Raw genomic sequence first — 12,961 nt, 5'->3', positions numbered from 1 at the left:
CTTTACAGAACCAAAAATCTCTTAGAAAATCATTTGCTTATTTCTGGGTATCTTTTCTTTCTGATAAATTACATTTTTTTCATTACTTTTAGAAAACAATTATCCAACAAGATAGTGTGTCCTTAAGAAGAACAAGTTGGGATAGTAAATAAAATGTCCATTCCACCTTCCTCTCCAGAAACCCCTATCCAACCCAGTCTGAACACAGGGTTCTAAGAACCAGGCCTTAAAGGGAGCTCTGGAGAAGCTAGGAAAACACAGTGACAAAACCGAGAAGGAAGATGCAAGTCCCTGGCTCTATTCTAAGGTGGAGAAAAACCTAAAAACTGGTAGAAAAGATATGAGAACGCTCTCGCTCTCTCTTTAACTCTCTCTCCCCTTCTCATGATCTTTTCACCAATTATATCTTTCTTTTGTGTCCAATATCCCTTTGTTCTATCTGTCTTTTGCTTATTTCCATACTAGAGGCCTGATGCACAAAATTCGTGCAGGAATAGGCTTTCCTTTCCCAGCTGCTGGCACCAGCTTCCCTCTGGCACCCAGGACCCGGGCTTCCCTCAGAGCCCCAGCTTCGTCCGGAAGGATGTCTGGAAGGACGTCTGGTCTAATTAGCATATTACGCTTTTATTATTATAGATATTTTATTTCTACATCTTCTGCTGTTATCGCTCCCTTTCATCTTCTCTCCCATCCCTTTTATCCCCTTTCCTTTCCCTTCTCTTCTTCTATGACTTTTTCTTTCTCTGGACCCTAGTATTTTAATTTCCAATCTTTCCCTTCCTTCATCTCTTCTTTTCAATTATCTGATCTCATTCTCCACCCAAAGCAGAGTATGTTTATAATCTTATGGAGCAGATTTGAAAGTATTTACTTATTTGCTTTATCCAACATGATGATGTACATTGTTCGTAATCTGGGGGAGAAAATATTATTTATACACTTATCAGGCCTTTTTATTAAATGCTATTTTTATTTTTGCTCCATCATCACTGCCCCATAATTTGCAAAGCACTTTTTAGTGAGCATTGGTAATCAACTCAGAATTCATAACAGTGTTAGATTTCAAGAGAAAACTCTGATATTTCTCACTGTCATTAGATTGTTACCTCCTTGTATTTATTCCCCCATGTGACCCCTACCCACATTGTATAAGGATTTGTTTGTGTGACTAGTTGAACATGGTCGAAGTGATGGTCTGTGACTAAAATTGGGTTATAAAAAAATGAGCAACTTCCATGTGGCTTACTTGAATCTCTTGCTCTGGGGAAAATCAGCCACCACCATACGGAGAAGTGCACATCACGAAGACCAGAGTCTCCTGTCAACAACCAGCACGGAGGGACCAGCCATGTGAGTGAGCCATCTTGGAAGCAGATCCTCCCGCGCCAGTACGCCTTCAGTGACTACAACCTCATGAAACTCTCTCCAGCCAGAACATCTAACTAAGCTGCTCCCTAATTTCTCACAGAAACTATAAGAGAGAAATGTTTATTATTGTCTTAAGCCACTAAGTTTTATGGTAATTTGTTTGTTATGCAGAAACAAGTAACTATTTCTGTACATTGTGGAGACAAAACCAAAACAATTTGTGCATAAACACCTGAAAACAGTTCTTCCTTTACCAGTAACAAATATGCATATGTCAATTTCAGAAAGGAAATTTTGAAATTTTTCTGGAACTTTCTTTTATGCACTCAGCTTAATTCAACAGTACTTCTGTTATTCTTCTCTTATGAGGGTGGAGAAAATAATATACATAGAATACAATTAATAACTTTTATATCTAACAATCCTAGTTAATTATAAAACAGGCCCCTATGATATCAGAAATGAGATTATCTGTGGAGAGCGGCTACAGTGTTTGGACAGGTTCAAGCCTTGGACTAATGAGAGGGCACAGTCCACTCATGGCCACGTGCAAATCCCAGCTTGGAGGGCAAAGCCCTCCCAGCACAATTATAGCCAACAGCTATAGTTGTGAGCTTGAATGTATGGTTCGAACATGTGGCCCCACATGCCTGAGTGATGTGGGCTTGATAGAGTTCAGGTGCATGTAACTGAGTAGATTCGAAACCCATGAGAACATTGTAACCACGCCCTTACTTTGCCTCATAGAATTTTGCTATAAAATAAAGAGACGGCTTACAGGTTGTGGCACTGTCTCTCTCCATCAGAGAGGGCAGTGTCCCACCCAGACCCAGCTTTCTTCTCTTGTCTGTCTTTTCTAATCCTTCACCGCTCCCACTCAGGTCCACCCTTGGCTGTGCTGGCGTGGCACAATTATCAACCAAAAACCCCAAAATATTAAGATATGAAGTAGAAAAATAACTCTATACTCTCAAAACAATGCTTTTTTATACTGAAATATCTTCTTTTAATTATCCATTATATGGAGCTAAAGAACATTCTTGGTGTTTGTTCTCATTTTGAAGACACTTCTACATTTCCTATTCATAATTATATTTTCAAAAAATTTAATCAAGCTAATACTACACCTTGCTAATTCTTATAAATGGGTATTATTATCTAGCTTCCACCGCTGAATTTTTTTCTCAAATTAAAAAAAAATCTATGCTTCTAATGATCCCCCCTTCTATTAGAATGTAATCGAATCATGTTATTAACCTAAAGCTAAAACTGAACACCAAAACGTTCCTCCATATGAAAAACTGAACTCAACTTTACTGTTATATCATTTAATTGAATCTCTAGATTTGCTTTGAGTGCAGAGAGGCTATATTTCTGAATTTTTTGCTTGCAAAGTATCCTGATAGATATAATGTGATCATCATTTACAGGATCCGAGATTAGAATGCCAATAAGAAGGAATTTGATAAACATACCAGCCATGGAATCCTTTAGTATGTTTCCTTTGCAATAATAGCCACACTAGGTTTGTAGTGGCCTGTGAGGATTTTGATGATCTCTATACATTAGATGCTGAGTGGAATTCATTAAATGATTCAACAAACATTTATTGAGCTCTGATTGGGTACCAGGCATTTTCCTAGAGCTTGAGAAGCAGCAATGAACAGGGAGCATCAGTTCTCTGCTTTTATGGTCTGGTAGAGCAATAGCTGGCAGACAGACCAACGCAGGTAAAAAACAAACCAACAGAATCACTTCAGCTGGTAATAAGTGTGTGGAGAACATTCAAAGGGTGATGTGCAGGGAAAAAAACTTTGTAAGACGTGGCCAGAGGAGGCGTCTCTCAGGAGGTGATGCTTCTGAAATTCTGGGTCAGAGCAGTCCAGCTGTCGGAAGCATCTGATGACATTGAAACCTTTCTTTAGGTATTATTATTATTATTTTCATACCCCCAAATCCCTAAGATACTGTGAACTCTGTCCAATATATTTTTGCCTATTGATTTACTCTGTGGTCCTCTGGATTGGATCCCAGAAGAGAGATGATCATGTGCAAAGGGTTGATTATCTTCACATGCACTTTAGCAACCTTGGTTAATGAGGAATCCTTTGGTCATATTAGATACCCAATTTATCTGGTTCTGAATTTATCCCTCATGCTCAGGATTTTGAATTAATTTTGAAAAACTGGAGTTACTGGATGTTTATGAAAGGCAAGTCTAGAATCTTAAAAATTCTTTGTTATTCTACTAAAGCTCATTGTTTTCCATCAGCCAGCCTCTTAAATTGACATTATTTTGAAGTCTAGCAGTTCAAAGGCTGCAAAATCAACTGTGATGCCTGGTGTATTTTATAGTCATGTTTCCAAGTACCTGTCCATGCAGTCTCTGAAGACACGGACGATGACCGTTCACAAAGTAGTGATTCTGCCCCTAAAGTAGCGGATTGAACCATGACTGGGGTGGGTGGGTGGATGGGGGGGGGCTCTCTCACCCCCTCAAAGATTTCAGTAAACCCATTTATTTATTTTTTTTATAGCCCAACCTATATTCAGTAAACCCATTTAGATCTGTGACTGTCCAGAGGCCTCGCCACAATCTTTGAAAATTTCCTAAACACTTATTCTCAGGGGCTGTTCCCTGCCTCCACTCTTGGGTCCACACCAGTTAACGCTGCTCTCCGTGGGTCTAGACACCAGCCCAGCCAACCCTTACAAAAGTTTCTACAAAACAAACAAACAAAAAACAAACACTTGCACCAAGTATTTTATCAGTTCAGTAATTTCAGCGAAAATTTGTGCGGGGGGGCGGGGGGGCGGGCAGGAGAGGAAGAATCACGTGGAGCAGATGCGAGCCGCTCTCCGCCCCCTCCTCGGCCGCAGCCCCGCCCTGCCCAGACGCCGCAGCTGGGAAGTTCCTGCCCAAAAGCTCAGATCGTCTCAGAAACATTCCGCCCACACCCCTAGCCCCTCGGGGGCTCTCTTCTACTCTCCAGGTCTCATCAGGATGTTTTTCAAAGTTAAGACATTTCCCTTCCTGAGAGGAATTCTGGGGCCAACTGTTAATAAAATGACGCTCCGCCTTATTCCACGTGCTGCACCGGCGTTCATATTGGGGCCCCTCTCTCTGCTGGAATAGACGGCAGGAGCGTTCATGTATTTGAGCGCTTGGTAAGCCTAACTTTTACCAAAAATAAAATAGTTTAAAAACAAAGTGGAGCCGCAGGGAGGGGTGTTTTGGGGAGAGGAACTAACAAGTGGTTTTCCACATTTGCTCAAAAGGGAGGCTGTTGATCTGTGTGGTTTGTCACCGCTTCCAAAGCCAAGTTACATAAAGTTCAGACCTTCTTTCTGTAGGGCTGTATTTTGCTGCAAACTATGACATGCGTGATGAGCTTCTGATACATTTCTTCCTAGTTCCTCTGTATAACCAGAGGGTTTTGCGTTTTCTGATCCTCCCCCTCCTGAGGGATTGCCACGTAAGATGACATCACAAATTCCTTCGTTTCATTAGAAACAGCCTCTACTTAGGTCAGGTTGTGAGAATTGCTTTTCTGCAGGAAATATATTTAACTGAAAACCACAGAAAATTTCTAAATATAAGGTAGCTTACTGAAACAGCAGGAGCTAGTACCTTCCGATACTTATTTATATGACACAATGAAATTTGATTCTTTTGAAATGGACAAATATAAGCAAAGGAAAAACTAAGCATCCCTTTTTATGGAAACATTTTGCGGAGATCTTAGGTTTCACATCATTACACGTTCCCTGGCTCAGTTGGATAATGGGCATGTAAACTGTTTTTATGCAATTGAGAGGAGTATAATTTTCACATAATTTGGGGGTGTGATTATTATTCAAACATTTATGCATAATTATTATAAACAAACACCCATACAATTAATTCATCCGGGCCTGTATTTCCATGACTAAGCCCCACCCCTATCCTTTCTTGACCCCTGCATGGTAATTTCTTCTGACTCACTTTAATCACGTTTCATCATCACAGTGCTTCTTAATAAGACAATCATTCTTGCCATCTCTCTGTAATGAAATGCTATTCATGAAGCTTGACCTGCACAACCTAAATGATTTCTGCAGTCAGTACCATAGAGTTATTTGTCCCAAATGGACAATGGATGTTTCTAAAGCAATTCTCCCTAACAAATGCCTAATTTACAAGGCCTTTCAAAGGTATTAATACTATTAGGGATGACTCGCCTAATCAGTTTTCTCTCTGCACGCTTGACCATCTCATGAAAAAGCAGGTAACCCAGAGGAAACAAAAATGACAATTTTCTCTGCAAAGCCGTTCAGAACTTCAATCTTCTTATTTCTGCAACTGATTATCTTCATGTACCCAAGGCCTCTAACCTGCTCCGTGAAATCAGGCTCCCAGGGAGGACCACAGAACCATAGGTCACAAGGTAACTAGTGCATGTTCAGAATATAAGGTGACATTTGGAGGTGTGGGATATGTTTTCAAGAAATACACCAGGAATTTATTTTTAGGACAGTGGAGTTTCAAACACTCAACCTGACAATAGCTGCAAGGAGAGCATGCTGATTATAATAGTCTTATTTTTGAGAAGTCTGGGGGCCAATTGCAACACACTGGGATTTCTTAAAATGTGGATTCTATTCCATTAAACAGACAGTTATTAAATACCTACTATATACGAGGCTTCCTGAGGCTCACAGATGAGTAAAACAGTTCTATCATTCAAGAAAGGCATAGCCTCACAGTGAACAGAGAGGGTATTCGTCGTAAAAATAACCCTGAGTGTTTACCATGCGCCAGGTGTTCCACATGCATTATCTCACATAGTCCTCACGACAACTGTTCAAAAAAATGATTAGTTGGACACCCGAAATTTGCAAGAAGACAATTTCGGTGATACAAAACTTTAACACCTCATGAAGTTCACGTTCAGAGAAGTGCAAAATGGGGCAGGAGACAAGAAGCGTTATTGGATAAAGAACAAGGAAGAGACAGACAGAAACTATCTGATTGGCTGGGGCCACATAGTTAACCTCCTTTGGGATGAGAAGACCCGAGTTGACTTAGCACAGGGGACTGGCTGACTGAATTTCACTGTGTTTCAGGTCAGGCAGAGCATTTACAGGGACAGGAAAGTTTCGGTTTGTTGACCTGACACTTAAGCAGGACCAGCTCCATCTTGGGCCTAGAACAGCCGTGGGCAAACTATGGCCCGCGGGCCGGATCCAGCCCGTTTGAAATGAATAAAACTAAAAAAAAACAAAAAAACGCCGTACCCTTTTATGTAATGATGTTTACTTTGAATTTATATTAGTTCACACAAACACTCCATCCATGCTTTTGTTCTGGCCCTCCGGTACAGTTTAAGAACCCCTTGTGGCCCTCGAGTCAAAAAGTTTGCCCACCCCTGGCCTAGAAACTTGTTTTAACACAGCTTTGAGATAGAAGGACTGTTAATGTCTCCATTTGCAGGTGAGGAAACTGAGAGCTTAAGAAAATGTCCAAGGCCCCGGGAGGGGCGTGCAGGAGGCAGCCAATCAGTGATTCTCTCTCACCATTGATGCTTCTATCTCTCCCTCTTCCTTCCTCTCTGAAATCAATAAAAATATTTATTGGACATAAATAAAAAATGTCCAAGGACAGAAGAAAGTGGTGAAACCAAAATTCAAATTTTCTGAGTGTTCACACATTTCCCCCAGTAACAAAGTCAAAACCATCTTAACTTCCTACCTTCTTCTTTCCTTACCCTGCTCCCTCCACTAAAGAACAATCCCAGTGGGTAGTCCTATGTCTCAGCAATGTTTGTAGATTTATGACCTAAACTCTTTTCCTGTACAGAGGGGAGGAAGCGACTAGCAGATGTTCTCATGGTTGAGCTTGCACTTGCTCTTACAGTGCCACCTTCAAACAGGGTGAGGAGCAGACCCCATTAGTTGCTGTGGGAGCCAAGACTGCATGGTCACACAGCCTCAGGTCACCATTTGGGCTGGACTCTCTTCTTATATGGCCTTGGGTACAGTACTGAAGTTCCCACTGCCTGAAGTTCCTTGTAAATAAAACCTAGATAACATATGCCATAGGGCTTTCCTTCAGATTAAACTTTGTTTAAAAAATGTGTCAGAGGCACCATAGCACTTTCTTCTCTCTCCCTCTCCCCTCCCTGCCCACCTTAAGTGCTTCTCCCTGTTCCCTACAATTGAGGACAGTACCAAGAGGTCTTTCCTCTCTGGTCACACAACCTCTGCTCCATTTTTCCTACTTGGTCTCTCCCTACTATCAAAAGGACTTATCCTCACACTCCCAGAGAATCTGATCTCCACCATGGGGGCTACCTCCCTTTTCTGCATTTTTTTTCCATTTTATCTTTGATAATAACTTGTATTTGCTTAGTCTCTCTTACAGTCTGATTGGTTGTGTTACCCCAAAACTCATGTTAAAACCTAATGCCCAGCCCAGCCAGTGTGGCTCAGTGGTTGAGCATCAATCTATGAACCAAGAGGTCATGGGTTCGATTCCCGGTTAGGGCACATGCCCAGGTTGCAGTCTTGATCCCCAGTAGGGGGTATGCAGGAGGCAGCCAATCAATGACTCTCTCATCATTGATGTTTCTATCACTCTCTCCCTCTCACTTCCTCTCTAAAATCAATAATATATATATATATATATATATATATATATATATATATATATATATTAGAGGCTCAGTGCACAAAATTTGTGCACTTGGGGGGGTGGGGGGGAGAGGTCCCCTCAGCCCAGCCTGCACCCTCTCGCAGTCCTGGACACCACAGGGATGTCCGCCTGCTGGCTTAGGCCCCATCCCCCCGGCAGTCAGACATCCCTCTCACAGTCCGGGGCTCTCACAGTCGGGGACCCCTTACTCCTTATCGCCCGCCTGCAGTGGAGTCAAGAGAGGCTGCCGCCGCTGCCGCTGTACTCGTCAGCCGTGAGCCGGGCTTCTGGCTGAGCCGCGCTCCCCCTGTGGGAGTGCACTGACCACCAGGGGGCAGTTCCTGCATTGAGTGTCTGCCCCCTGGTGGTCAGTGCACATCATAGCGACCGGTCGTTCCGCCATTTGGTCGATTTGCATATTAGGGTTTTATTGTATAGGACAGGGGTCCTCAAACTACGGCCCGCGGGCCACATGCAAATACAAATATTGTATTTGTTCCCGTTTTGTTTTTTTACTTCAAAATAAGATATGTGCAGTGTGCATAGGAATTTGTTCATAGTTTTTTTTTTAACTATAGTCCGGCCCTCCAATGGTCTGAGGGACAGTGAACTGGCCCCATTTAAAAAGTTTGAGGACCCCTGGTATAGGATATAAAACCTAGTGCCCAGTGCAATGGTATTTAGAGGTAGTGTGGGGCCCTCATAAATGGGATTAGTGCTCTTAGACGGCTGCCTACGAACCAAGAAGTGAGCTCTTACCAAAAATCAAATCTGCTGGCACCCTGATCTTGGACTTCCCAGCTGGAACAGACTAAGACAGTTTATGAAGCACTATCACAGCCAAGCTCCTGTTTGATCTTCCTCATGTTTCTATAAGACAGGCAGGATGGGTATTATTTGTTCTCCTCATAATATATAAAGAAATAGAGGATCCAAGCCATGAAGGGATTTGTCCAAGGTCACATCAAGAGGGAAAGAGGCAGAGCTGGGCCCTTCTCCACTATTCATCAGTTCATTCAACTATTTGTTGAGTGCCAGCCTTGCACGAGGCACCATTCCAGAACTGAAGGTACATCAGTGAGCAGAGCCATGTCTGCCCTCATGGAGCTTCCACTTTAAGTACAATAGATTTATTAAAAACAAATTAATGATTACATAATAACAATTACATGACTCATAATGCCAAGAGTTCTAAATGCTATGAAAAATAACAATGAAGCAGGGGGAGGAGATAAATAGAAAGTAAAGTGGCTGAAGGGAGGCTCTTTTAGATGGGATAGTCAGGGAAGAGAGCTCCTGGGCAGAGACCTGAATAAAGTGAGTCATGTGACGAGCCATAGAAGTAGCATTCCAGGCCGAGAGAACAGCAAGGACAAAGGCCCTGAGGTGGGTGTGTTCTTGGTGGGTTTAAGGAGCAGTATGTCCATTGAACATTAACTTTGCTGGTTGTTGCTAGGTGTTGCTTGAAAGAAGCATTCTGTAGTCCAGTAACTTTTGGGACTTCTGGGGAAAGCAGGATGTTCAAGAGCCTATGATATATGAGCGCCCTCTGAATCTTCTTGAGCATGTACAGTACATGGCGTTGTATTCAACCACGGAAACCTTCCCTCAGGGAGCACCTCAGGGGATCACTGTTCCACAGACACTCTGGAAATGCTGCACCACACCCTGCTTTACTGGAAAGAGGAAGTTGGGGTAGGAACTAGAACTTCAGGCCCTGTGCAAGGGAGGCCCGCGGAGGACACCCACAGAGGCACAGAAACCCTATCAGGCAGCCGCAGGCTCCATGTATCCACAGCGGAGAATGTTCAGCCAACCCTGTCATATCAACTCTTTGAACCTACTCGTGGCCCCTGTTTCCTGTCTGGACCTCTGGTGTGTCCCACAATTAGCTAATTCCACGCTCTGCTGACTTGTCTCAGTGCTCTCGTTTGGGGAAATGGTAGAAGGGCAGAAGAGGAACATATAGAAATCTGCTTAGATGGTGTTTCACCTCAGGTTGGGGGTGGGAGGCAGGGCAGGGGGAATTTCCAGGGCCCTGAATGAAGTGTGCAGTTGGTGGCCTCCCCGACAGCCTAGGAAGGAATTCAGCTCAGGTGGTGTCACATGCTCTGAGCTCCAGCTGCCATGGTCGCGTCCAGAAGCAATTCAGCTGCAGGCAGGTGGGGGCTGCAAGAGGAAGATTCCCATTCGGCAGGAAAACTGCCAGCTGTGAAGAATGCTGATCACCGCCTCACTTGAGAAGAATTCCCAAGCCCTCTGCAAGCAATGAAGCCAGGAAATGAATGGGAAGCAGCTGGAGTGGACCAGGCAGAGGGGACAGCCCAGAGAGCGCAAGAGAGGGCCAGGCAGTGGCCCGACCCCAGGGAGCCCCGCAGAGGTCAGCTGGGCCTGCTTCACCGGAGGGGGCTGTCAGGAAGGAATGGCTGGTCCCAGGGATATCACCCTGCAGACTTGGGCCAAGACACATCGGGGGAGTGCCAGCAGGAATCATCTGTTGGCTTTATTTTTTAAAAAAATAAACTGTATAAATGGATGTTAATTCCAGATGTTGCTTATTCATAAAACACATAAAAAGTGATCAGCTGTAAATACTAAACGAACTCTTCCTTTCAGGACTTTCAAAGGAATCTTGCAAAAAAATCTGGCTAAGGGCTTGACCACAGACAAACAAATACATCCTAGATAAGATTAAAATTTTTCATTGCAATGGCTTGTCAGAGTAGTTTAAAAAGTCAGCTCAGGACTATGCACAACTGAGAAATTCTACTGAAAACAGCAAACGCCCAATGACTACATTGCCCCTTTGTGTGACATAATAGATAACATTAAAGATAAAAGAACTGCTATAACTTTAAGTGTTGAAAAATTTCTGAGAGCCAGACATTTTACACACAGCATTTTTAATGTTTACATTAAGCTTGCATTCTAAGCCCATTTTACTGATGAAGAAACTGAGGTTCAAAAGGCTAAGCAACCTGTCCAATGCATGCCACAAGGCGAATTAAGTGAGTGATCTGGGATTCAGACCCAGACCTCTCTGACTGAAAAGTCGAACTTGTATCACACGGTGACTATGCTATCACACAGATAACACCATAGGGTGGTTAGAACTGAGGACAAGGCATCCTTAAACTCCTTCTTAGCACACCCACCCACCCACTTGCAATTTATAAAATCTTTTTTTGTCAGATGTTGGGAAGATCAATAAATATTTGCACTGTGCTTTGAGAGAATTAGAAGGAAAATGCCAGACTCAAAAAATATTACTTATGCCATGAGATAGACCAGACATAGACTTAGACCAGTTCGACTGTTGTAGTCACCCACATGTCAGTAGCTTTGGACCCTTATGGGAAGAGTTCCATACGAGATATTCAAGGCAATCACAGAACCATAGTCACTGCCTTGCCAGCTTCTGGGAAACTTGGTGTTCTTCTGATTCTTCCCTGCTCCCCAAACTACTCTTAAATTATGAAAACCCTTTCAGATGCAGGTACAAATGCTATCAAAGTCCACTCTGTAAGGTCTATGTGAAACCCTCAGGGATCTTCATATACTTGATCACTTAAGTGATCACTTTTTCTGCTCCCTCCAACATGTCTTCCTGAGTTACATGTGATTCACACTCTTAGCTAAAAATTAACTAAATCCTTTCTGTTTAAATTGCTTTATCTTACTAAAGTATTCAGTTATTCAATTCATAAGCCTACTACTGTGTGCCAGCTATATGCTCCCGCAAAAAGAGGGAGAGAGGATTGGTTCCTATGACATAATCAACCATTGGTGTTGCATACACATTTTGTTTTTATTGACAAGATTGGGCATTTATATATTTTTAATCTACATGTCATTGTAATACACAACTGGGGCTGAAAATAGTGCCTAAATTCTCAACCACAGTGATAGTTTTATGAATATATAATTCATATAAGCCTTTAGGTTTTCCTAGGTAATCTAACTCCAGTTAACAGTGGTATCAGTGAAAAAGCACAAAAGGGAAAGCATGCTTTAGTTATATCAGTATGATATGGGCACTGATATCATGATCATATTTTATAAAGAGTCAAGTATTATAAAAACATTTTCCAATAGGTTTTCTTTGCATTTTTAAAAATCTTTATTGTTGATGTCCTCCCTTCTGTCCTCCCTTTGCCCCCCTCCACTCAGTTCCTGCCCTACCCCATGCCTTCACTACCCTATTGTCTGTGTCCATAGGTAATCCATGTATGCATATAAGTTCTTTGGTTAATCTCTTCCATGCCTCCTCTGGTTTTATTTTATTCATCAGTTTATTTTGTTCATTAGACTCCTTGTTCATTTATTTTGATTTTTAGATTCAGTTGTTGACAGATATGTATTTATTGCCATTTTACTGTTCAAATTTTTATCTTTTTTCTTCTCCTCGCTGCTGTGTAGGAGACACCCTATGGAGTAGGACTTGCTTCAATGAGGCTTTGGTGCTCACTGAATCTGCCCCTTGAGTGTGGCAGAGTTATAATCTGGCGTGGTCTGAAGCTGTCTACCAGGTGCACTGGTTCTGGGGCCTTCCTAGAGGTACAAAATCATCCACTGCCTGGGGTCACCCAGCAAGAGCTACAGAGTGATCTACAGATGGCTGCTATTTGTTTTGGGCTTTGAGGTGCCCAGGAGAGATCAAACTGTGAACCAAGGTAGGCTGTTGCTAGTGCCAGGCCTGGGGCCACTTATTGAGAGGTATGGGGCATGCTGAGGCCAGCAACTACAGTACTTGTGTTTGTGAGATTTTAGTCTGAATCCTGAGCCAGGACAGGTCATTCATATAGATAAGCCACTGCAAATAGCTTGGGTGGGACTATAAATTAGGGGGGCCGAGTCTCAGGGAATTACCAGGGTGGGGCAAACAGTGTGGGCCGGGTTGATGGAAACTCATATATGGTG

This window comes from Myotis myotis, unplaced genomic scaffold (assembly GCF_014108235.1).
Source record: "Myotis myotis isolate mMyoMyo1 unplaced genomic scaffold, mMyoMyo1.p scaffold_m19_p_3, whole genome shotgun sequence".
In the NCBI taxonomy this organism is placed as follows: Eukaryota; Metazoa; Chordata; class Mammalia; order Chiroptera; family Vespertilionidae; genus Myotis; species Myotis myotis.
This window is presented reverse-complemented; position numbering follows the sequence as displayed.